The sequence below is a fragment of the Pseudopodoces humilis genome, chromosome 2 (genome assembly GCF_049639895.1).
Source record: "Pseudopodoces humilis isolate 2021_Gansu_Grassland_sample_001 chromosome 2, ASM4963989v1, whole genome shotgun sequence".
Taxonomy (NCBI): Eukaryota; Metazoa; Chordata; class Aves; order Passeriformes; family Paridae; genus Pseudopodoces; species Pseudopodoces humilis.
The window spans coordinates 79,272,417-79,299,078 of NC_142201.1; positions in this window are offsets into that span (position 1 = coordinate 79,272,417).

Here is a 26,662-nt window from a genome sequence, read left to right on the forward strand (position 1 = left end):
CTGAGCATCAGCCTGTTTATGCATTGCTCATGTCTCTCTATTTCTGTTTTCAAAGGGCAGTCAATAATCACCAGCTGGATACATAGACAGCAATGGGAGGCAGAAAAAACACCAAAAAATTTGCTTCATGGTGGAGAAAAATTTGCTTCATGGTCCGGATTAGAGAAGACAATGACTGGACTGTGCTAGTACTCATTCACACTAATTCTTTCTGGTGTTTTCTGGGTGATTTGGACTCTTGTTTGTCACTACAGGTGATCCTCTGGCAGGGTGGATCAAAGCTAAACTTTCAGACACTCCCTCCCCACCCCTCCCTCCATGGCCTCTCCACAGCTGGCTGTCCCTGTCAGCATGCCCATTTTTTGAGGGGGGCTGCAGGTGAATGGAGATCACTGCTGAGTGTACAGCCTTGTGTATACTATAAATCAGTGGAGCTTGCCTGATTTACTGTCAAATGCAGCAGGTAGCCAATGGCTCCAGTATACTGAGGTGAACTGAATATCTCAACTGTGGGTGAGGAAGCATGTTGACCTTTCCTTTCTGACAAATTGGCTTCCTTATATATTAGGAAGTTTCCTTCCTACAATTTTTTATCCTATTTTTTCTCCTCTGCTTTTATTAATTCACAGTTTGGGACTCTAAGTCTGAATATTTTTGGGATTTTCTAAATTAATTTCAGCATAAGTGGGCTAGGACTCAGGAAATGTGAGACTGCTTTCTGCATGAACTGAATTTGTGCAAATCACATCCTCATACCTCAGTTTCTCAATATGCAAAATGATGATGATAATTCTGAGTCTTTTTAGAAGCGTTTTAAAAGTAAGCAATGAAATATCCTGTTGTAGATCTGGACATTACACCTTGCTTTCAGTTCTTCAATTTATTTTAGTTTTGACTTGTTTGTGGGTGATGAGAAAGCATCAGGGAATTCATAAAGTCAATGTTTAAACTGGCAATGAATTTGAGATTCTCCTGGCAGCCCTTCCCATGCATGTCTGGGAATTTCTGCCAGAGAATATAAAGGTTTACACAAGGTGCAGTTGTGACCATCCTGCAGGAAAGCAAAATGAGTGCACTGGGAATCAGCCAAAGGCTACTATCCACAGTTAATGCATTTAAGATCTCCCCTTCCACTGAGGGTTAGAAGCAGTGTTCTTTCAGTCTATGAGAAAACAGTGGAAGAGTCATTCATGGGTGAAATCTGTTTCCTTCCCTAGATTGATAGAAGTGGACAAGAGACTGTGGTTTCCCCTGGGTGAACTGATTTTACCTGTGTCTGATTACCTTGTTCTCTCAAAAATCATTTTCAAAGCAGCCATAGCAGTTGTTTGCCTCAACTGCAAGATGGTGGGCCTGGACTCCAAGACCCTGAGCTATACCTGTCAATACTGGTAATAGATTCGCTCTAAGGATGAATGAAACCTCAGCCATTATTGATGTTTCTCTTCAGAATAACCAGTCAGATCAATACATTGGTAAATTGTCCCCATCCTCACTCTAATCCACAGCTCCTTTTGATTCCAAGATGACTGTTCCTACATTGTGATTTAGGGAGTATGCTTAGTTATTTAATTTAGTCATTTAACTTAGTTAATTTGGGCAAGACACTTGCCCAAATCAACTAAGGCTTGGAATTATCTTTAATTTTCAGATACTCAGGCTTCTGGGAAAGATGATATGTTTCTCAGAAAGTGTTGTGGAGAATTGACATGCAAATATTTATAAAAATATTTCTTCCATTTAAAAAACACAAACTAAATAAAAAAAAAACTTTTAAAAAATTAATTACATTTTCATTTTCACTTTTTAGTCCTTTAAACCATAACAAAGAATTTTGCATTTTCCTTAATTACATATTGAAAACCAAAATAAAACAAAACCTATGTCAAGTTGTTAAAATAAGCAGGAGAAAATTATCTTTAAATACTCTCTTGCCTTTCTAAGAAAAAAAATAAGAGAGAATGGAGAAAAAGCTGCAAAAGAAGTATGCCAGTGGTTACCTTAAGCAGAAGTAAACAAGGGTAAAACTAAATGAATGGGGGTTTTTCTTTTATGGAATTTTTAAAATATTTTTCATTAAGTATTTTTTTCCCCTAAGAAACTCAATTTCTGTATTTTCAATTAATCTTCTCCAAGGCACCCCATAATTTCAGTCCTAGACCAATTCATACATAACGTTTTTATGAAAGACTACAATAATTTTCATTAGATAACTATGAGAAGCAAAGCTCTTCCATTAATTATCTCCTTTTTAACCATGCTAGTATTTAGGTTGTCTCTAGAACTACCAGAAGCAACTTTACTGGTGGGAAAAACATTTATTTATTATTATTGTTTGCCAAAAGTTTTCCAACTTACTAGAAGCTCATAAGATGAGTTTTGTATAAGGTTTTATTTTTAGTTATTGTTTTCACCTTTCCCAGATAAATAAGGAGCTTTAATTATAACCCAAGACTACACAGTGACATGACATCTGCTGAGGATGCTACAAGCATTTTCAATATTGCATGTGGAGGATGAATTAAAAAGCTGAGCTATGTCAATAGAAAATGCTGCCATCTCTGACTGACTTGTTGGGAAATCTGACAGTGATGCTGGTGCCTCCAGCTCCTGCCTTTAATCCTCTACAAAGTGTGGAGAAGACATTGATTGTCACATTTGCAAAATAAATTATCCCACCATTATGCATGTTCGACAGGTAAAGAATACATGGGGAGTAAAAACCCACGATGGTATTTGAAATATAATAGGTTAGATCCTCAGCACCTGGAAATAGACTTCAGTGAAGTCACACCCACTTGTACCTATTTCTGTTTCTCTCCACCATACTGCAGGTTTTATCAGAGAAGCCAGCTCTAAGACTTCCCGCTGTGTGCTTTTCTTACATTCACAGAGATCAGGCACTGGTTCCTAAAAACTGTCATGCCAGGTTAAGCCATTGGTCTGTCTAGATCCGTGTCACGTTTCTGACAATGGTGAACTTTTGGCTTTAAAAAAAGTAAGGTTCTCTAGTAAAATATCTAAGCTTTTATGGAATAATACACCTGGTATTGGGACAGAAAAACATTCCTTTGACCATCATGGTGGAGTTGTTTATGCCTTTTGTTATCTATTTTATTATATTAAATTACTTGATACTGCATATCATTAGTAAGCAGTAACTTATCTCACTTCCTTAAAAATCTGGGCATGGAGGTGACATTAAGATTTAATGTGTGAGTAAATTCTAGAAGGATGATGTAGGCTGCATATTGTTCTTATTTTCTCTGTTTCGTCCACATGGACTGCCCTTTCATTTAATCATCTGTCCTATTGTCTTTCTGATATATAACATTGTTAAGAGAAGAAACTGTTTAGTCCATATGATCTTCTTAATCTAATCACCCTCCACTTAGTCTCCTTCTCTCCAGGCAAATGCATTTAAGCCTCTCTGGTTTTAATAATCTCATCCCAAATATTTTACTTTTTTATTCCTCACACAGCTCCTTATGATCTTTATTATTTGGTCTCTAGGGGTTTAAGGCCCTGAGGGATCAAAATCTTACCAGCTCAGTTGTCCTCAAAAGTCTTCTTTAGTCCTTTTCTATCAGCTGTCAACAGCAATAGAGTTTTTCAGAGATTTTATTTCTATCAAAGGTTCTCAGCAAGTCGTCAGAAGTTCCCTTCAGTCATAGCTGTGAGGTGCTGATTGTCCCAATGGCTCCAAATAGTGGCAGCACCCAGGACTCTCAGCACTTCACTCTTGACTCAGAAAGGCAGATATGTATTATTAGAAAAGATAAATATCTTCACAGAAGACACAACATCTCTAACTTTCCTCTTCTTAAATCTTAAGCAACAATTCCAACTGACAGCTCAGTTCCAGCTGACAGTTCTGGTTATTTGCAAAGAGGAATCTTGATGATCTTTCCATCAAATGTAGTTCCCATCTTGGTCTTTATGACCCCTAGACTCAGCAGCCAAGATGGGCAATGATATATTAAACATGAAAGGAAAGAGCAGAAGAATAGAAGGGGCTATGGACACACAGGGATGGGTCTCATAAGTAAACCCAGACATAGATGAAACCAGAGGAGTCCCAGGTCATAAAGTGTAGAAAAGACTGATGAGAAATATCTCTGCTAAGATTTACCTTTTAAAGGCCCTTACTTTCTCCAACCAAGATAACTTATTGAACAGCCCCTAGTCTCACAATGTCTACTTTATGTCTGTTGGGTCTTTGTTTCAAAAGAATGAAAAGATTATCCAGCTGGGATGTTATTGCTATCAGTCAAGTCTTACCTGTTCATCTGGAGGAAATGGGTGTCTGACTGTCAAAAGCTTAGAGGTAAAGACCAGGCAAGAACTGGTCTGGTCTTCTCCCCTAAAGTCAAACCAGGCTCCTTCCTGGTATGGTGTTTAGCCCTATCTCATTTTGCTGAATGGTTGAAGCATGGGTGTCAGAAAGTGTATGATCATCTTGCTGTGCTTACCTTGTTGTCAGTGGTTCTGCTATTACCCCGGAACACAGTGAATCAGATAATCCAAAGAGAATTGTTGCTTAAAGCCTGATGAACTCTAGGCTTCTCCAAGAGAAAGCTTTTGGCACCATTTTCATTGGAAAGGCCAGTTCTGTTACACAGAAGGATTTGCTTGAAAGGTGCCATTTCTTTTTTTTTTTTTTAAATATGCTAGGGGAGGCTAATTCATCTTGCTTCTCTGCAGCCTTCTGCATCATCTGTGCTGCCTGTATATTAAACACTTGGTTTTATATCCCCTTCTTTCATTTCAAATTTTACTTCTTCTGCTGAAGGAGTGGTTTTCACTCTTGTGAATTAGGAAGGCCATCTTATCCAGACAGAGCAGAGGTCATCTGAGAAACTTCTAGTTTCCAAGTGACATTTGATTTCTAGGACACCAAGTCAAAATCAAACTTGTTTTTGGATGAATTTTGACTAAGCTGGACACATTATTATAACTCAGTCATCTGTTCTGAGTGTTCAGTCAGCACGAGGTAATGGGATTGTAATGGCACCCAAGGCAGTCTGGCCTCTCGGACACCTTCATGTAGACTGTTTTTCTTTCATGCTGTGTGTCCTAATGAAGACAAACGGAATTATAAACAAAGAAGGATAGTTGGATTGCAGATTTTTTACTTAATCTTTCCCAAAGTCAAAGCTCAGAATTATTAGGTCAGAAGAATAATTTTAAATTCTCTCTGAGTTGCTCTGCTCAGCTGTATGCGAGCAAAAAATACAATTAAAAGTTTATGGGTCGAGATAAAGACAGGAGGGCTGCTCAACAATTGCCAGCACAAGTGAAACTAACTCAGTTCAGGGATGTTATTTCATTTGATTGACAATTAACAACAGACTTGGATAGTGAGAAAAAACCCCAAACAATTCTATAAACATCTTCCCCTAACCTTCTTCTTCCCAGGCTTAATTTCACTCCTGAGTCTTTTGTCTGCTCCCCTCTAAGCAGTGCAAAGAGAATGAAGGTTTAGTTCAGTTCATAACACTTCATCTCTCTTCCTTCCTCCTCACACTCCTTCTCTGCCTCATCATGGGGTCCTTCCCAGGAGAAGCAGTCCTTCATGCACCACTCCAGCATGGATCCTTTCCACTGGGCTTAGTCCTTCAGAAACAGACTGTTCTCATTCTGGTGCCCCATGGGATCACAGGTTTTGCCAGAAAACTTGCTCCTGCATGGGCTCCTCTCCACAGACAGCAGCTCCTACCAGGAGCCTGTTTCAACGTGAAATCTCCATGGGCTGCAGCTTCCTTCAGAACACATCTCCCTCCTCCAGAGTGGAGCCTTCCATGGGCTGCAGCATGAGTATGTGCTCCAGTGTGGTCCTCCATGTGCTTCAGGGGGATGACTTGCATCACAATAGTCTTCAGAATTGGCTGCAAGGAAATCTCTACTCTGGTGCCTGACAATTTAAAAACTGTTTTTAAAATTTATTTTATTTACAGGATTTTTGCTGTGATGAAATCATCTTGCAGTGACCAGATATAAACTGAGCTACAGTTCTTTTAATTTTTAAAAGAAAAATATCCTATCAACATTGTTTAGTGCTGTGAAAGCAGTACAGTAGAAATTTTACTGGATTTTGATCCAAAGATGCTATGAAAATAAAGAATATAAATAAACCTTATTAAAGTAATATAAAGGTGCAAATTTTTTCTAGGCTGACTGTGGTATTTCTTTTAGAGGTGGCCAGTAGACACCTCTTGGTACGGATGTCAGTTCACCTCAGCTGTCATCTCACTGTCAACATACTGTTGTTGCTATGCTTCAGATGTCACACTGGACCCATAAGAAATAATTAATGAAAAAGATGGTAAGTCCATATGTCATAAGATTAAAAAAAGACATTTTAGAAATACAATCTATGAACTTGTTTTCTACATTTTCTCAAAGTATCTCTCAGCTCAGGAATTTGATCAAGTATATGCTCTATAACTTAACAGTTCATGCTAAGACAGAAGAGGTGACTTTGTGAGCTCCATCCTTGTTATTCTATCATAATTGCAATTTTCTGCTATTACTGGTCATAAAGGCAGCAAAAGGTGTTTGTTCTACCTGCAGTGACTAATCATCAGTGGAATTATATGGAAAATCCTTAAAAAGCTGGAGGCTTAGCTTGAAGCACAACATATGCCTCATCTCATCAAAAGAAGAATTAATTGGAGCAGATTTAAAGCTTTAGCTTGTAGAACCTAATCAGAAATTACTTCACTTATACCACTGTCAAGCACAAAATCTAATGAAGTCAATGGATACAAAGGGAAAGTTTGTTCAGCTAAATGCACGTCAAGTCAAGAACTTCTAGTGGGACTGAGAACCTCTTACAGAAAATTGAAAAGTATACTTTAGCTCTTTAAATGTTGTAGTGATCCATTCTAGGATCTATTTAGGGGGTCATTTCTCCCCTAAATCTTGAAACTGATAAAACTTCTCATAGCTATTGTCCACCTGCTCACAGCAATGTTTTAAGCTGGCATGTACAAATGAATGACGAACCAGACAAGAACAATATTTCTCTTAGAGCTACAGAAATCACTTAGGATGCTTGTTTATACTCCATTAACTAAGCATTAAAGCATGAAATGCCAATTTAAAATGCTCTTAGGGAAGTAGCCTTAAACCTTGCACTCAGCATTTGTAGAACCTGGAAGATCCTGGTAGAACCTGCATGCATGGTTGTGTGCAAGTAGAATGCTCTGCATGATAAAATAATTGACAATCCAAACCCATTCCAAAATATTAGAAAATCCAATGCCAGCACCTTCATCTGGCTTTTGGAATGCAAATTTCAACTGTCAAGGCTTAATTAAAAACCACCAGTCAGCACTATTTAAAAAGTGGAAGAGAACTAAGTGGTAGGTTGTTGCGGAAAATGTGAATGTTGCATGCTAAAAGAAGTAGCTAGGATGACAGGTATATAATTATCATCACATCAGGTGAAGGACAAGAAAGAGTCTTTGGTTCCTGAAGAGGTGGGGCTTCAGCAATCTTCAGTGTGGCAAGGGGTTCCTCAGGCAGAGTTAATTTGTCATTTGATTTATTTCAAAAGAGATTCTTCTTCTATTTGAAACCTCTGTGCACATTCAAACCTGGTGAGGCACTGTGTGAGGCAAATATAAATAGGTTAGTGTGAACACAAAAACTTGTGTTTCATGCATCGGGGAAGGCTGGGTTTGAAGCACAATTCTGTGTTCAGGTGTTCAATAGTTTCTGCTCAGAAACACATCACAGTTGTGCTCCACACTCAATGGAGACCCACAAAGCATGAATCAAAGCCCCACTGCAGTGATCATCTGAAGGCAAGAATCTCTAGCATTTTCTGCAAGTTTCAAGCCAGCAAAACTGACTTCCTTTGTAAGTCACTAAATATTCAAAGTTATGGGTAAAGGGTCATCTTTGCTACCTAAGTAGAAACCATTCTGAAATACCATTCAGTGCTCCTTGAGACTAGGATATTAATGCTACAAGCTCTAGCAAAAGCATCCTCTTCCCCATATCTACATAGAAGGTGAACATCTGCACAAAAAATTATTCTGGTTAAACACAGCAATGCTGTTTGCCCAGGATTTGCAGATCAGATTCTCCGACCTTCACGCACAGCTGCAGTTGAGTCAAAGTGTACTGAGGAGCATCAACAACCCTGTGTCCCACAAATCCACTTTCACAGTCTGCTCTTCCCTATATCCCTATATTCCCTATATTCCCTATATATCTGTACATTGGATGTTTGCATGACATGCATGATGCCAGATTGGGTACAGTAACTTGCAGAAAAGAGATGTCACTGACAATTATTTAGAGATTCTTTAAGAAAACAGTGCCAATTTAGACTCTGAAATTTCTGAATTTGTCAGCTTAAGGCTGAGAGTGGAGAAAAAAATAAAAGGTAATCTATTTTATATTTAATCTGGGAATTTAACATCCAAAGCTCAATTTTATAATTGACATTCTCTAGAAGAACTTCCCTCCTTACTCGCCAGTTAGAAAACATGAGCCTTTAAATCTCGACAGGTTTGGAATATCCAATATCCTGGATAATACATAATCAGTACTGAGGAAGAGAAATGTATTACTCAAACATCTGCCAGAAAAACAATCTTTCTTTAGCATTTCCCACATGTATAGAATCTATACTTGACACATTTGACTTGGCCAATCTTTCATAGATAAAAATAGCACTATGGTACTTAGGTATTTCCAGGGCCTTGAGGGCCCTGCCAGGCTTTAATGTCCCTGCCCAGCCCAGTGCCTCCCCTCCTTCCCATGGCCCAGGGCCCCATTTCAGCCACCCAGGGCTATTCCCTGTCCTGGTGACACTGTAGGACATAGATCCCAAGTCCCCTCAGTCCTCCTCTGCCCAGCCATGGGCCAGCATTCCAGTCCTGGTGTCCTTGCCGGGCCACCTGAGGGCTGTGTCTGACACTGGTGTCCCTCCGAGTTGATTCTAATCTTTCACTGCCTCCTCCCCGAGCTGCACAGCCTCTGGCACTTACCAAGGCTGACCCCAGAACAATTCCTGCTCCCCTTGGCCCACCTGGCCCCTGGAGATCCTCGGGATGGCTGGAGACCACCACAGTTGTCCCACTCAGCTTCTGGCCTCCATCCCCTAGGGAGAAGCCAGCTGCTTCCTAACAATTATAGTGCTACACAAATGCTCCAATCCTTAATTAAATTCAGTGAAATAATTTTTATATGCTCAGGTTGTATTAGGGACTTAAAATAGAGGCTACAATAATTCTTATGCCCTGATGTTTGTTGGCTTTACTTACCCCAAGATCTCTGGGACATTTGTGTGGGCTGCCTTGGGAAGATGATTCAAGGTTAAATAAAATTCCTTGGATGGAATGAATGTTGTCTCATTTTTAGCAGAAGTTTGGACTTTTTCAGGTGACTGATCTCTTCTTGCTACTATCAACATAAGTGCAATGATTTCAGAACTATCATAAATCAAAATAATTCCACAAAATAAATGAGATTCCACAAAAGATTATATGCAAATACTGTCCTACAGGGTGGCAAGGAGCACTGAATTCTCACTTGTCAGAAAGGTAAATAAAATCAATGAGCTTTTAACAGATACATTATTTCATTAGGTGACAGTCAAAGCACGGTGTGAAATCTAAACAGAAATCACACATGGCACCTGCCGATGCTTGTTGAGTTGTATGTGTTTTCCAAGATTATGATTTAAAAACATTAAGAACTTGAATGATAGTTGTCGTGGTTTTAAAGCAGTAACTAAAAAAATTACTTATTTCTTGCTGTGAGATACGGATTAGAACAAGAGCAAAACAGGCTTAAAACTTAAAAGGAATAAAGAAAGTTTATTAACAAAACTACAGGAATAAAAACACCAGAATAAACTTCCAGAATACTCTTTTATCCCCCTCTACCTGACCATTCTTTTGTACATGTGACAATATAGAAACAGAAAAACTTTAGAATTTTGGTGGTTAAAACAGTCCCAATTCTTGCTAGAGTCTTTTCATCAACCTTTGTAGAGAAACAGAAGTCTTCTTCTGCTATCTATGGAGTTTCTCACTAGAAAACTATTTCTGTTATAGTTTTCTATTTTTTTGATGTCAGCTGCCCCGAAATCTGTCATCAGAGTTTACTCCTCCCATTTCACATCACTCTGAGGTGTGTATGGGCCATGAGTCTAGGGATGTCATTTTAAGGATGAGTTATTCAAAGGCAAAAGTCCTCTTCATTTGTCTCTGTGAGCTTCCCTGGAAACAGTTTTCTCATTGCCCTCAAATCTTCGCTTCACTCTGCTCCAGCACCTCACTGTATCACAATTACTCTCTCTTTTGCTCAAAATCCACACTTTGAACACTCCATTCCTCCCAATATACTCTGTCATGAATTAAAGGAGTCTTTTTAAACCACTATTGTCCATCTCCATAGCTTAACAGAAAGATATTTCAGCTTAAAAAGCATCTCCTTATTCTCTCTTCTCCATTTAAAACTTAACTCTTTTCCTCACTGTATTTGGTGGTTTTATGATGTTTTCTTTATGTTGATTGTCTCTCTCTCTCTCTCTGTCTTTCTGGGAAAAAGGAGTAAACTGTACGTTTTATCTAGGTAGTAAAAGAATTAAAGCCTTAGAAAAGCTGCAAGAGTTCATGGTGTCAGGTTTCAGTCCAGCAGCAGAAACTGAAAACTAAACTAAGCTGGCCGGCTCTGCTTCTCTCCCCTCCCCCTCCCCCCCGCGGCCTTGTCCGGCCTGGAGCTGGGGGGGAGGAGGCCAAGACAGAGCCTTGTTACCTTTCCAGAAGCCGGAAACACAAAGAGGACAAGAGAGCTTTGGCTGTACATCTTAAGGGGGTGTTCATAAGTTGACTTCACTTTTTAATGGTCAAAACTGCTGTCAATTCTTAGAAATGACTGATAATTGGTCAGGAGGAAAGACTCCCATCAGCCACCAGCAGCTTCAACTTCCTTAGCTCTCAAAACCACCTTAAAGGTAAAGCCACCCCATGACATAGTCCTTCAATTTTGTTATGTTTTTTTCCTCTGAAAATCCTATGAGAACCTAAGATCTTCATTTGCAAACACATGGATTGTTTTTGATTACTCCCATCCTCCATGCTGTGCTGTGGTTCCCGAGATGTTGGTTGCTGTGCTGTAAGAGCATTACAAGGCTTCCTCTGAACACCATGGCACCTCATTGTTCTCTTTTACATATTTTAAACTGTGCTGTTACCTGTTGGCAGCAAATATCCTGGCAAGTCACTGCTTAGTACAGCTCCCTGCTGTCATTATGTCCAGATTGTGTTGGTCTGGTGGGGGTCACATGACATGACATGCTGGAAAATCAGACCCAAATTTTCATGTGGTACCTACAAGTGTCTGATCCTTCCCACTTTCTATTACCAGAGGACAACTAGTTTAATGGCCTCACCACTGTAAAACTATGACATTAGATGAGATGAATCCAACACTTAATTTTCTTCTATTCTTTGTCTTTATTCTCCACTCTCCCAGCACCAGTGTCAGTATCTTCCAGCTAAGCAGACATCTTTTACCTGAACCTCCTCTGTGGACATAAAGAAGATGTGGTAGGAACAGACTTTTAATGACATTCTGCACAACCACAAAAAGGTTCAGGATCATCTTCTTGTCTACATTCTGACTTACAATACTCTGATTTGGTGCTTTTGTTGTTGTTTCAACAGTATTAGATGAGCTACTAATTTAGTCATTGATAATGAAAGTTCTGCTGATACTAGCTCTCCAATCATTTGTTGCTTGTTGCTTAAAAGAACTTTAAAAATATAATTTATTTTCTCTTGTTTCAGCAGGTTGAGTAGAAAGAATGAATTGTCCACTTTCCTAAACTCCCAAACTTCCAGTTAGAGACATAGAAAATATGTAACATACTATATATGTTATGAGAAAACAGAACTGTTTTCTATCTAATTTACATATTCTTATAACATCTTTTCACAGAATTTTTTTAAAGTGTCTGACAGTGGTGGGTGGAAGTGAACTGAATTGCTCCATCACCTAGACAATATGACAGTAAGGATGACTAAATTGGGACTACTAGGGAAGATAGTCACAATATAGCCCTTTGTCCTCATATGCTGGTCAAGTTTATGTCAAGTTCCATGGCAGCTTGTGCTGAAAAAACCCAAACAAGTAAGAGGAAATAAAACACCTTATCCCAGAGATTATAAAAATCACTTTTTTCTTATATTGAATTGCTAGGAAAAAAAAGAATTGCAGGTTTCTGAGAATCAAAATATTACTCAGAGGATTTTTTGACCAATATGGTGATGAAGATCTGTAGTGCTGCATCTTGAGGAAAGCCTCATTGCTGAGAAAGTGGCATGCAACAGGAGGGACTGCAGTTGGCAAAACAGGCTTCAACATGTCTGTGTCTCATCTCCCTGTCAGTTTGAAAGCTGGGGATTTTTGAGTGGCTTTGAATTACAGGCAGTCACTTAAAAAGAAAGAAATTTCCTAAGCAAATAATGGCTGAGGCTCTTCCTCTCTTAAAAAAATAAAACCAAACCAAATCTGTATTTTAGTACAGATGCATTAAAGAAGAACATATATAAGACTATGTCATTTCTAGTAAAGAAAATATACCTAAGGCAGCTTTTTGATACTGATGTGTGGAACAGCCCACATGTGCACCATGCATACTGTTCTCCCAAACAGGGTGGCAACATACAATTGCCTACCTGAACCCTGTCCAAAAATGACTTTTGGTAATCTCCTTTGACATAGAACAAAAACGTGACTGAAAAAATGTTAGCACTGTAAGTAGAATGAGTTTCTGTGCCTGCAAATATCTCCTAAAAAATTTCACTGATTAAAGTACCTGTAACTACAATGTATTTTTACAGGCATGCACCTCAAATAGCCCCACTTTCTAAAGAGAAGTTGTCAAGTTTTGTCTCCTGCCTTAAAACATTTTGAAACATTTTGAAATGAGAGCCTTTTTTTGTGTCTGGATTTGTGCAGACCTTACTGTGTGAGGGCATGCTCACTGATGAGGACATCTGGGAGTTACCAAATTCTATGGTTAAAAAAACCAAGAAGCATTTGTGGTAGAAGAGGTTGTGCAGATTTCTTGAAACAGTCATACTCACCTGTTAATATTCTTATGAGAAAGAAACTTATGGGTTCAGATTTGTCCTTGAAAAGTTTATTTGCATCTGCAAGGAATGAAAAAATAAAAGAAATTAAAAACAACAAAAAAGAGGATTAGTTTTAATGACCTGTTTGTTGTTATTTCCAGCCCTCTGCAAAAACAAATTAGGATCTGTACTTTTACTGTTTGCCTCCCACAGAGAAGAGAAATATTTAATTCTATAAATATTTGATCAGGGCTCAGCCACCTGGAAAAGATTGTTGAGGAGGAAATAAACTCCAAGAGGCCAGATCTTCTTTTGGTGTCTGGTTCACTGTATTGGACACAGAAATATTGGGACAGATTTCCCAGTGAAGCTGAGGGATCATTAGTACCAGCTGGTGTGCTCCCACACTATGACATAGCTCTGTTACGGAACCTGCACCTGCCTCTGTGTGCAGCCAGGGTTGTGGGTGGGATTGAACACACTCCAGGTCAAATATACACGTTTAGCCTCTGCAGCAGAGACATGTCATCTTAGCTTCCATCTTCAGCCAATGGTCTTTTAGAGTATGATTCATCTGACTTGTTTCAAATTCCTACTCAGAACGAGCCTACTTTCAGTGTAGAGATGCCTGATTTTTCTCTGTTACAAAGGAAGCCTGGCATGGCTAATTATGTATGGCCATCTTTCCTTCATCTATCAGATGCCATTGTGTTTCATAAGAAACACTTTAGGTGTTGTCATCAAGTTCCATTGTGGTGACCTTACTCTGTTTTTTTAATTGATTTGCTGTCAAGACTGGGTAGTAGGTAAATATTTGTTTGTCTATATGACAATCTTTTGTATGGGAACCCAAGAAAAAGCAAGGATCTGTTAATACTTCTCTAAAATAGCAGCTGTAGGGACAAATCAGAGAATCATATTAATGTATCACACCAATCCTATGGCCATGTGTGATGGGTATGACCTTTGAGCAGAAGCTGGCACAAGAAAGGTGTTCATTTCTCTGTAAATGATACTGAGGTATTGTATTCCTGCAGGATGAAGTTCCTTGATATGAGTTGGGACAGAGACCCTGATAGCTCAAGGCAGATTTACATCCTGAAAAACATTTCCCATTCAGTGAGCTCAGCTCCTCATTGGTCCCTATTGCTGAGGTGACTTAAAGCCACAAGAAAACTGTGTCATGTTATTCAGAGCAGAACTGGCTGAATATATTCGGATTGCATAATTTACTCAGAGCGTTCTGTAGTCTTACTTCTATGCATTATTCACTGGGTTTCCCCTTCATCCCATCATTCATCCAGCTAATGAAGAGGATAACTTAGGATTATATAGAATAGTGCAAGGCTTTGTCAACATGTTTCAGAGAATATTTCATGCAAAGTCATTGCATGTTATTTGCTCAGGTTTAATAAACACAGCAGTAAAGAAGGAAAAAAGAAAAGCTGTTAAATTTTTTCCCTGCTGCTTAGATACTAAGAACGAAAGGCAATTGAAGGAAGGCCCTATTTCATTACATGAACCAAGACATTGTATTCTTCCTGTCATGATAGTATGCCAACACTTAACCAGGAGACAGAGTTCATACTAGGGCCATTTAAGTATTGTTATTCCAGTAGATGGACAATAAACATCAGGTTTATTGACTTCCAATCAATATTTCTTCCATGTTTAAAAGGGTGTTCTGGATTAGCTGTGGCAGAGCTCACACTCCTTGGTGAATCTTAAGATGATTTGTCTTAATATTTTGCTTTGGCATGTGTGGTTCTGTGCCCTTAGCACATAAAACCAACCTATAGGCTTCACAAGGAATGAGATTGCCAAATTTTAAAGTCCCATAGGTTTTATAGTGGACTTTGGCTTAGGTCCTAGAACAAATAAGCGTGAGGTAGGACTAGGGGAGCATCTGTTGTGTGCACTGCAACACTGTGGTGGGAGGAGATAGGCGGAGGACAGGGATATCTTCCTGAAAGGCATCACCACTGTTCCTCTTTTGTGTGCTGCTGGGGGAGCAGTTTAACAAGCAAAACATGCAGGCAAACAGTGCAACAGATGGTGCAACCTACTATTGAGGAAACATTTCAAAGGGTAACAAAATATGGTTGAAACCAGCTTACAGTTTACACACTGAATGCAAAACCGAACATGCTGTTTTCAGCAGGCTGTAGCTGTTTTCATTTGTTGATGCCAAGTGCTTTGGGGAGACACAGCTCCAAAGTGGTTAGTGCAGCAGCAGGAATCCCTGGAACTGTATAGACTTGACTCAGCTGGATAGGTAGGTTAGGACTGTACTTTTATCTGCAAATGGGCTTCAGTGCAAGCAGAGAGATCACTCACGGATACTTCCAGTCAGGTTCCTATAGTTTGTTCTCTTTCTCTCTGTCTTTCTGTCTCTGTGCACTGATAACTTCTAAACCCAGGAGATTTTGATAGATACATACAAATTGTATGGAAGATCTGATAAAAGTTAAAAAAAAGTTGAAGTTTATCAAGAAATCACACAGTATTTCAGTGAATATAAAGATTAAAAAAGATATTAAAAACTTTTGGCTAAATTATGATGTATTTATGCATTCAAAATAGTGTAGATAATGGAGAGACAAGCATAGCCTGCTACACACACACAGATCATCAGGAGAATGTAGGAACATGATCAGCATGGACAATACAGGATAAACCGTAGCTAGAAAGCGAAACTGAAGGTAAGAAGAAATCATTCATTGACTGGATTATCAATAGAAGACTCAAAGAAGTGTTGAAAATTTATTCAGTGTAAAGGAATAGCTATCTCTAAATGGTATAACCAAATTGAAGAGGTAAAGGATTTTTTTTTCACTGTTCATTATAAAGCTTGCTTATGAGAATGGGAAAACTTATTAGAAGCAATGGATAATAGCTCAACCTAGAGCAGAAACAGATCTTGTTTGACCATATTTTGGTATTTTCAGGTTTTGTGCTTGTCTGAGCCTTCTGATTCTGACCTCTGTATGGGCCAAAGTTTATACAGTAGTCGTTGTCTTTGAGAACTTGTGGAGGACATAAAAGGTATTGCTGGATTGGGAAAGAGTACTCTTAATTTATACCTTTGTAAATGGAGGAAAAAATAAACTTCAAGTCCTGGAGAAATTCTAAAACAAAGAGTTAACATTTGGAAGGTAACAAGAAGAGCAGAAACACAAGGAGTTATCTTTTCAAATAAATATAGTTTTCATTTATGAAGGAATAATCGGTGATATAGGCAAAGAAGAAATAATATTAATAATATTTCATTTTCACTAAGGCTTTTTATATTGCTTTGCACTGCATTCCTGAAAGCAAAGTGGGAAGACATATCAAAAGTAAAATTACAGTGGGGAAGAGTGTAGAGTGGCACATAACCAGGTAAACTTATCACTTGTTTCCCATCCATCTGGAAGGCCAGTTCCCTTCACTATGAATTTTAATTACATAAACTACATAATCAAATCAAGACCATGCTTATTAAACCCATAGACACCATCATACTTATAGGAACTCCAAGTATGCCAGAAAACAATACTAAAATTCAAATTAATAGTTAGAAAAATAGTTTGAAAGAAACCAGGACAAGGGCAGAAATATTCCACCATTCCTTAACATAATTTTAACCCAAGTAATCAATAATGTTGAAAGTTCACTCTTTAAAATTGATCACAGGCTGAGAAATTTGGACAGAGATGTTGCAATGGCAAATGTAGATCAGTTAAAATTAGAAGAATGGAAATATTGAAAGGCATAGAGATGGGAAAAGATAAAAATTCTGAAATCATCAAGAAATGCTAACTATAAATAAATAAACACTAGCAAAATTATTAACATTGTATTTTCAAAAGGAAATAAACTGAAACATATCCAACAAAATTTTAAGGGTCAGCACTCCAGTTTTAAAGTAGAGTAACAGAGTAAATGCCAGTGTTAGGGCCTGCCACATTTCTTTCATATTTTCTCTTTATTTTTTTTTATGTTTTATTTATTCAAATTTTATATATTTATCTATGCTTATTTATTTCTATTGAATTTCATAGAATGATCTGTAAATTACATGGGCACTGATGAATTTTAGTCTACTGTGGTTTCAGTCATCTAATGCTTTTTATAATGTGTTTATTTTGATAATTTTCTGAGCATTACTGTGCCTATTTTCTGTTAACAGATTGTCACAGGGCAGAATGTCACTAATTGAATCTAATGAATATGGCTGGAGACTTACGGTATACTGGAGGCAATAGATAAAACAACAGATACATATCAAGACTTCTGTGGATATTAACAGCAGGATTATGTCCATCAACAAAAAATATCACCATGGCTGCAGTTTGCATATGCAAATACTAGGAGCCTTGGAGAATTGATATAACAATTATATCATACTCTCCTAGAGTGCAGGCATGCACTCTAGGAGAGTATGATATTATGGGTTTATGGACAACTTACATATATGGAAAGAGAGGTAGAAATGTAATGAGACAGAAAATGTGAAGTAATTTTGAATTCTCTAAAGGATATAACGGACTGTTATATCAGTTTTATTCTGGATCCCTTGCTAAAAGAGATGTGTATGACTTGGACATTGATAAAATTGTGCTATGAATGTAATCAGTGGGACTGCTGGTATTTTATCTTTAAGACGTGTTACTAAAAAAGAAAGTAAACAGACAGACTTTTTGTTAATATTTAATATTGTTAATATTGTTAATATTTTGAAGTGAATGGAGCTTCTTGTAACATAGTTTTTTACCAGGGTCCATCAAAATATAGACTTCCACAGAGGTAGGAAATAGCAATCTAGCTAATTTTTAGCTATTCAAGATTTCTACTTACAAATTGATTTTTTATCTTGATGGATAAAGTGATCATTACAAAAGTATCAGGAAGAGGTCATTACAAGAACAGATCATTAAAATCATCTTGTTTTGGATTTTGGCCATATATTGAGTTTTTGTCTGTTGAGAGAGGAGGGAGCTCTAAGAACTGGAAATGCCATTGCTAATCTCCATGAAGCTAAATAAGAAAAGCACGAGGAATAAAACCTATGCTGCATGTCAGCAGCCATGGACTGGCTCAGGTCCACACAGTTTTTGTCTAAGTCCTACAGGGCAGACAGACTATGGTTCTGCTTTTAAGAGGTTGTTGCATACCACTTGTCCATGTGTCTCCTCTGGGCTCCACATGCATGTCATGTTCTCCTCAAGCACTAAAAAAGTACATGAGGAAAAGCTAAAAATGAACTTTGTAATTTTTTTTTTTCTTTTAGCAGAATATTATTGCATAATTCTGGATGTTATTCAGAGATGCTGGTTCCCTAATTAAAGGATTGGACTTTGTTTCCTCTGCTCTCTTTATTTTCTTTTTTCAACTGGAGGGAAGAAGAAAAAGAAAAATTCACATAAGGTGATTGTTTCTCAGTACTAAGAGAAAATAAGTCAATTTTGTATTGTGTATAATGAAGTTTTTATTAGTGATTCAGAGGGTTGTTTGCTTGTTTGTTTTTAGAAACATGTCACTCAAGTCCTTGTTACCCTTATTATGTGCAACACAATGCTGCACAGTTTAACTGTTCAGTCTTGGGAATGAATAGATGGCAGCTGTTAAAAGGTGGGAGTTTGTTCAGAAAATAAACATGGTTATGCACTAGACTATCCTATAAGAGGAACAAGCAACTAGACCATGAAATAACCATAGAGAAAAAAAAATCAATAGAAAGTGTAGTAATGTAAACAAACAAACAAACAAAAAACTTTGGTAAATGTTTTATGCATGAAGGGCGCTTCTGACTTAGTGATGTGGTTAGATGGCCCTGGGTGAATGTCAGATGCCCACCAAAGCTACTCTATCATTCTTCTCCTTAACTGGACAAAGGAGAGAAAAGAAAATGAAAGGCTTATGGGTTGAGCTAAGGACAGGGAGAGATCACTTGCCAATTACCATCATGGACAAAACAAACTCAGTTTGGGGAAAATTAATTTATTACCATTCAAATCAGAATATGGTAATGAGAAAAAAATCCCAACCTTAAAACACTTCTGCCCCCACAAAGCCCCCTCCCCTCTTTCTTTTCTGGGTTAACTTCCCAGGGTGCAGGGGGACAGGGAGTAGGGGCTGTGGCCAGCTCATCACGTCTGTTGTTCCTTCCACAGACGCATGATTTTTCATACTCTTCCCTTGCTCCAGCTGGGTCCTTCCCACAGTAGACAGTCCTCCACTAACTTTTCCAGTCTGAGTCCTTCTCATGGGCTGCAATTCTTCATAAACTGCTCCAGCATGGGACCCTCCCACAGGCTGCTGTCCTTCGGGAATGAGCTGCTACAGCATGACTCCCTGAGGGCTTCAAAGTCCTGCCAGCAAAACTGCTCTACCATGCGCTCCTCTCTCCATGGTGCCGCAGATGCCAGAAGCCTGCTCCAGAGTGGGTTTTCAATGGGGTCACAGCCTCCTTCAGACATCCCCCTGCTCTGGCTGGGTCCCTCCAGGGGCTGCAGGTGGGTCTCTGCTCCCCAGTGGTCCTCCATGGGCTGCAGGGGCACAGCTGCCTCACTGCGGTCTGCACCAGAGGCTGCAAGGGAATCTCTGCTCTGGCATCTGGAGCACCTCCTGAGTCTCCTTCTTCACTGACCTTGAACCTGCAGGGCTGCTCCTCTCACATTTACAGGCTGGCTGCAGTTGTGCAGGTTCTTTTTTACCCTTCTTATACACTTTATCCTAGAGGCACCACCACATCACTGATGGGCTTGGACTTGTCTAGCAGTGAGTCCATCTTGGAGCTGGCTGACATTTGATCTGTTGATGTGGAAAGCTTCCAGCAGCTTCTCACAGAAGTCTCCTCCCCCACAACCCCTGTACTATCAAAACCTTGCTATGCAAATCAATGAAATGGGATAGTGAGGGAGCCATTGGCCTTTCAGAGAAAAACCTTTTTTTTCATAAACATTAGTTATCTAATAAACATGGTAATAAAACAGACTCATGTGAGTAGTCTGTTACAAAAGGTTGTAAAAAGAACAGGAGAAAGAAATAAGTTTTTCAGAATCCTAAAATACCCTAAAGGAAACAGTAGAAATATTTATTGATCACAGTTTAAAATTATGAGAATGAATTAAAGTAGCATTAAGCAAAGATGTTATAAGCCTTTTATTTGGAAGAATTGCAGTGTTATTTAGTAAGGACTTGAACAGGTAAATAAGAAGTACCTGCTCAGTCATCAGCCCTGCCAGTCTACTTGTATCCACCTCCTCTCTTGTCTTTTATATTGGAAATTCAAATTCCTCAGGTCAGTGAGTATCTTTGTGCTCACATTTCAATAGTACAAAGGGTTGTTGTTCAACATTATTTCTTTGCATCAGTATCTTATAAATAAAAAACATACAGTAAAATAATCAAAGGTTGGGATTTGAAAAGTCACAGTAGGCCATTCTCAAAGCAATACTGAGATGAATGCTGAAGACTATACTGAGATAAATGCTGAAAGCAATCTTTTATCTTAAAAGGGAAGAACTTTTAAACTAAAACTGAGCAGTTCTTGAAGTGGCAGAATGGATTGTTCTGAAGGACTGATTCTGATGTACAACTAATACAGAGATACAACTAACAGAGCCTTCTAGGTACACCTGCAATGTAAGCAATAGTGACAAAAAAATGTTATGAATGTAGCAAGTTTTCAGAACATCAATAGCATTTGTCAGACAACACCTTGGAAGAACAACTCATTGAATTTCGATATGCTACAGTTCCATGCAAATCTTTGACAGACCAATATCATATCTGTATAGTGCTTCCCCTTTAATACAGTTGGGATTTTCATAGTTCCTTGGTGGTTCATACTCAATATTGAATTGATATAACATGTGCTAAAATCACTTCCCAGGACAAACCACATAATGCCCAGACTTGCTATCCCTAGAGTTTTTCCTTTCCCTTAGACTGAAGCTCAGGTTTGTTTTATAGGAGCTGTAGTGCACCTGTTGTGTTTAAAGCACTGTGTTGAAGACCGAGGATAAAGAGCAGACAATCAAAAGGGTCAAACAGATTCTGCATCAGGGAACATGATTCTGTGTCCATGCTTCAGACAGACTCCAGACATCAGATATCTGCAAGATTAGCTCCAGATGCTGAGGAGTTCCTAAGCTTGTGTGATCTGTCTGCAGAAAACATGCTGCACATTTTGATAAGAGTTGGAGTATTCAGCACCATTTCAGAAATGTTTAATATGACAAAGAATAATGCTTGAGTTCAAAGTGAGAAACTGCTTCCGAAGAACTCATGTTCTTTGAAAACATTACTGAATAAAGAGACAAGAGTTAAACAGTGACACAAGTTATTCATATTTTAGTAAAAGGGTTGGAATTTGAATAGATTAGAGACCACCCCCTCCCATCATTAGCTAATATTTTTGCAAAATATATGCCAAAAAGAGAGGTTTTTTAAAAAGAGAGAAAACACCACTTTTAGAGTGTTATAAAGAGATTCACAAGGAAGATTTTGAGGAGTGAGCAGTGGTACTTCTGCACAGTGAAATGCTTGGCACTCTTCCAGATTTTAGTGTAGTTTAAAAATTTTCTTAGGGAAGAAGATAATGTGTAGCAGTTAAATTGGTGGCACTTCCACATGACATGGCCTCTGAAGGCTGAAAAACCAACCGAGCCTCCTAGCTGAGATAAAAGATGGTTGCTGCTCTGCCACCTGTGTGCCCAGTACGCCAGTGCCTTCTCGGGCTTGCTCTTCCTATTGTTGGAGGACCATTCCAGTAGTGAAGTAGGAGGGGAGGGAAGCAGAAAGACATGCATATTAACTACTTTGTCTTTATCCTTAAGGCCACAAAGTTAAATTTTGCCTGTGCTGGAGAGAAGTCTAAAACCACATGTAGTTTTTCTTATGCTCTGCTATGACCAGAACGACACTGAACAATTCATTACTGAGGCCAGAATAAGAAGATCCGGAGAAAGTCAGGATATGTTGCTGGTATTTTGCAAAAGTGAGCTTGAATGCCTAATGCAAACCCTGACTTAGTGATAACCTGACCTCAGCCTCAGCACTCCTACCTCTGTATCATGATGGGTAGCAATGTGAGCAATGCAAGACACCAGTTCTGGACATCTCATCTCAGTTGGAGGCAAAAAAGTTTCAGAAGGAGATTAAAAAACCTAAACCTAAATGCTCCATGTTTGGACATACACTTGTCTACTCTCCAGTGGGTATGGTTAATGGAATTGTCAGTTGTCTGCACATAGGCATATGATATCTAAGGGTATAAGATGGCCCCTATATTTTACTCCACACTGACAGGTGGCTTCCATAGATCTTGTGTCACATATGCCAGCATTGTACAGATGTTGGCAAGTCTCTGTGGAGGGTTAAGTAGTGCTACAAACATATGTTTAGGCAGTTGTTTAGCATCTCTCATCAATACAATCAATGGAGTCTAGAAAGTGATTGATCCATCTGATCAAATGTAGGTGTTTATATTGATGGCAGTTGGAGCTTACATGTAGAATAAAATGATGTAGACATCTGAAGTCAACTGTGATACCCACTGTTAAATTTTGTCTTTAGAATTACATGAGATTAATTGCTTCCAAGGTGAGAATTCAAATATCTTCTCAGCCTTGGTTCAAATCTAGGTCAGAAATACCAATGAATGTCAATTTGGCTGCACTCCTGCAAAAGGTTTCTGCCAAAACCTCTTTAGCATCTGCAAAAAGTAAATAAACATATCTGATCCATTGAAGCTGAATTTTCAGAGCTGGCCTCATTAGAGAGAGATATGTACATTGGGACCTCCAGATGGAATGGGTTTATTATTCAGTAATAACATTGCACAGTTGAAGAGAGAGACAAGAAGACATCTAGAGTGACTGGGAGTTTCTTAACAGGTTACAATATTTTTATGAAAGATACAAAGCATTCTTATTATAATATCAATTTTAAAAATAATCATCCTGTTGAATTTTGATTTATTCAATCCTTGTTGGGAGTACAGTTATGCAAATCTACCCCTTATTTTATAATAAATTACTTTAAAAACACATAGTAATACTTTTTGTTTCAAATCCACTGTTTTGCAACTCTATCTTGGCAATGCCATACAGGGTGTACAATGGGACATTCTGTCCTTTCACATAGTATATATGTTACTACTGACTGTGTTACTTCATGTGTTTTGGACAGACCCCTTAAAGGTCTGTTGAGGTATAGAGAACTTAAAGAAATTACTCTTTCTAAAATAATGGTATTTAAAAATATTTTTTCCTAGATTAGGAAAAAAAAAAGGAAAGTAAACTGTTGCAATATTGCAACTCTAGAGTAGCTCTAGAAAGTACTGGAGTAGCTAAATATATGGGGGGGGATGAAACAAAGAATAGGGCCTAGTTTTTACAGTGAATAAAACAGAAGAGTGGGTATGAAAAAGTTTACTTTCACCTATGGATCATATGCTAAAAAAACTATCTGCAAACAATGGCATGAGAGAGTAGAAGTATGGGAGACAAAGAGAGACTTGTGTCAGGTTTCCACAGGCTCAAGCCTGCAATAAAAATCATCAAACCATCTCTGGTTTGACAGTACAGTACTACTGATTAAATCCAGCACTGAGAGTTGACCTGTGCTGGTTTTGGCTGGGGTAGTGTCAATGTCCATAATAGTAGCTGGTGCAGGTCTGGGTTTTGCATTTGGAGACAGTGTTGATAACACAGGGATGCTTTACTTTCTGCTTAGCAGGACTTACATAGAGCCAGGGCCTTTTCTGCTCCTCAACCCACCCCAGCAAGGAGGGTGGGAGTGCACAAGGAGTTGGGAGGGGACACAACTGGGACAGCTGACTCCAACTGATCCAAGGGATTTTTCATACCATATGGCATCATGCTCAGTACATAAAGTGGGGAGAAGAATGAAAGGGGACATTCAGAGTGATGGTGTTTCTCTTCCCAAGTCACTGAAGCCCTGTTGTCCTAGAAAACTCTGAAGATCTGCTGGCCCACAGCAGATTCTTTATTTTTCTCTGCTTTTGTGTGTCTCTTTTTATGTATCTGTCAAACTGTTTTCATCTTAATCCAATGAATTTTCTCATTTTAACCTTTCAAACCTCTCCCTTATTCCACTGGGATGGGCAGGGGAGAAGTGAGTGAGTGACTTTGTAGGGCTTTGTTGCCAGATGGGGTTAAGCTGTGACAAAATGCTACCAAACGTCTACTGAAACAGATTTTCCACTGAAACTAACCAGAGTATTGAACAAATAACCATGCCACCCTGGGTTTTCAGAGGGACTGTGCTGTGTGACAAGGTCCAGCCTCACTTGACATGTTTGAAGGAATTCCTCAACATTCTCCTCAAATTCTCAAGTCTGTTTTTTCATTGACTTTCTTCAGTCCAAATAGTTCTATACCAGATTTTCAAAGATGAAATGGTCATGGCTATCAGTGTGGCTCACATGCTATCTTTTCAAATTCTGATAAATGCAAATAAAAATAAATTAGTGGGAGTTCATATGAAGAGAGGTTGATTCAGATATTCTGATGGACTGCAAGGAATTGACATGAACAGAAAAAAAAAAGTGTGTACAATAGATGTTCATGCCTGTTTGCTTCCATAAGCAGATAACACCATTTCTTTCTGACCTTGCGTGTCTTTCCTGGTTGGGAGGTGACTCAGGCAATCAGCACAACAAATAATTTATACTTCCTAAGGTGTAAATGTGGCCTGAGAGTTTGATCTCAACTAATGACTCCCCTGAGTTCATAAATTCTTTTAATCAGTGTTAGAAAAGGGTATCTCTTATAAAGTACTGTTTGTATAGCCTTAGGAAAAAATGGTTTTGCTTATAAAGCATTCAGTGAACATTCTCTGACAGTTTAAAACAAAACAAGTTTGGAAAAAAACTGTTAAAGTGTATCACCATCAATTTTAAAAAACAATACATTTTTTCCAACTGTTCTCCAGTTCGAGTGTATTTATCCCACTGAGGTATTACTTTTATTTTTCATCTGTGACTCACTGAATGTATGACAGACCCTTGTTTCAAAAAAATTTATTGAGGCTGAAGAAGATGTTAAGAACAGACGGGCACCTGGAAATGCTAAAAGTGGGAAAAAGAACAAATACAATTTATTTCAAGGAGAGCCATGGCACAGTCCCTGATTCCTCCTATGTATTAAAAAATTATATTCATTCTCCTGCTCCTGTACTTCCCCCCTCTTAAAATTTCATATGAGCTCAGAGGATAAAGTTTATTTATCAGTCTGGTAATAAAATTATAATAGCCTCAAAATGCATTTTTGAGAAAACTGATGGGAGATGTCTTTAGCCTTCTGATACACTGATTAAGATGTTAACTTTCCAGAGCCGTAATCCCTAATTGTAACATTTGCATATGGATAAACCAATTAGTGTGTGTGTGCATGTATGTGATGGTTTTCATCTAACCAGACAGGAAATGGGTAGGTTTTAATTTCCTGGAGTCAGTATCACAAGCAGTTGTGATAGAACTTTTGAAATAAGTACAGGGAGTGCCCCTTGAAACAAAATTAGGGTACTCTAACCTCTGGATGAAGTATTAATATGCTGTGTTACCCTGTGTGGATATTTAGCCAGACAGTTTTCATGTTGGATCCAGATATGTGATAGATGAAATTGGGAGTTCTATGGTGGTCAAAAGTTCTGATACAATAAAGCCTTAAAGTATGTGAATGATCCAGTCTTCCTACAATAATTTTTTTAAGTACCTTTTTAACTCTTACTGTCTTCAGTGGGATTTAACCACATGCTTAAGTTAAGGGAATACACTTTGTTGAAAACTATGCATTGTATTAATTTGACAGGTCTCTTTATTAATGGGAAACTAAGATGCTCACCATCTTAACATTAGGTCCTTTAGTAAAATATTTGTCTTTTATCCTTTGCTTCTTCATGTATGTGCCTGCATTGCAACCTCCTACTTGTATAGCTATTAGAAATAGCGATGTGATGAGGTGTGATCTTTGGCAAGGGCACAAAACCCCTTAATGTAGTTGCAGTTGTAATGGCAAAAAAAGTCTTTTTTTTTTTTTGCCCATGTAGCAAAATGTGGAAAAAAGCATCCAGCATTCAGATTTGCCAATATGGATTAGCACAGGAAAGAAGGATTTTGTAGTTGTCACTTGCCAAGGTCTTTATGATCAATAAAGTGCCTTTACATGGGGAATTAAGTTCCATAGTTTCAGGTTTTAAATACTTTGTGAAACAGTGGAGCAGCTAACTAAGGGAGAAAAGAATATTCTAGGTTAATAAAGGAATACTCAATATTCTTTAAAATTATGAGACTGGTCCCATGTGCAAAAGTAATTCTGGATGAACTGTGGTGAGTATAAAGAGATCTGGAAAGCTATTTGATGCAACTAAGTGGTTCAGAAAATTGAGGATGGTTTTGAATATCAACCTGGAGGGGGAAGATTGCATCAATTATGTGTTTACTGTCTGACATATACATATTTGTATATCTGACATATACATTCATATGGGTGAAGAATTACTCCCTCTATACTTAACAAAGAGGAAACTTGAAAGTAATTATTGAG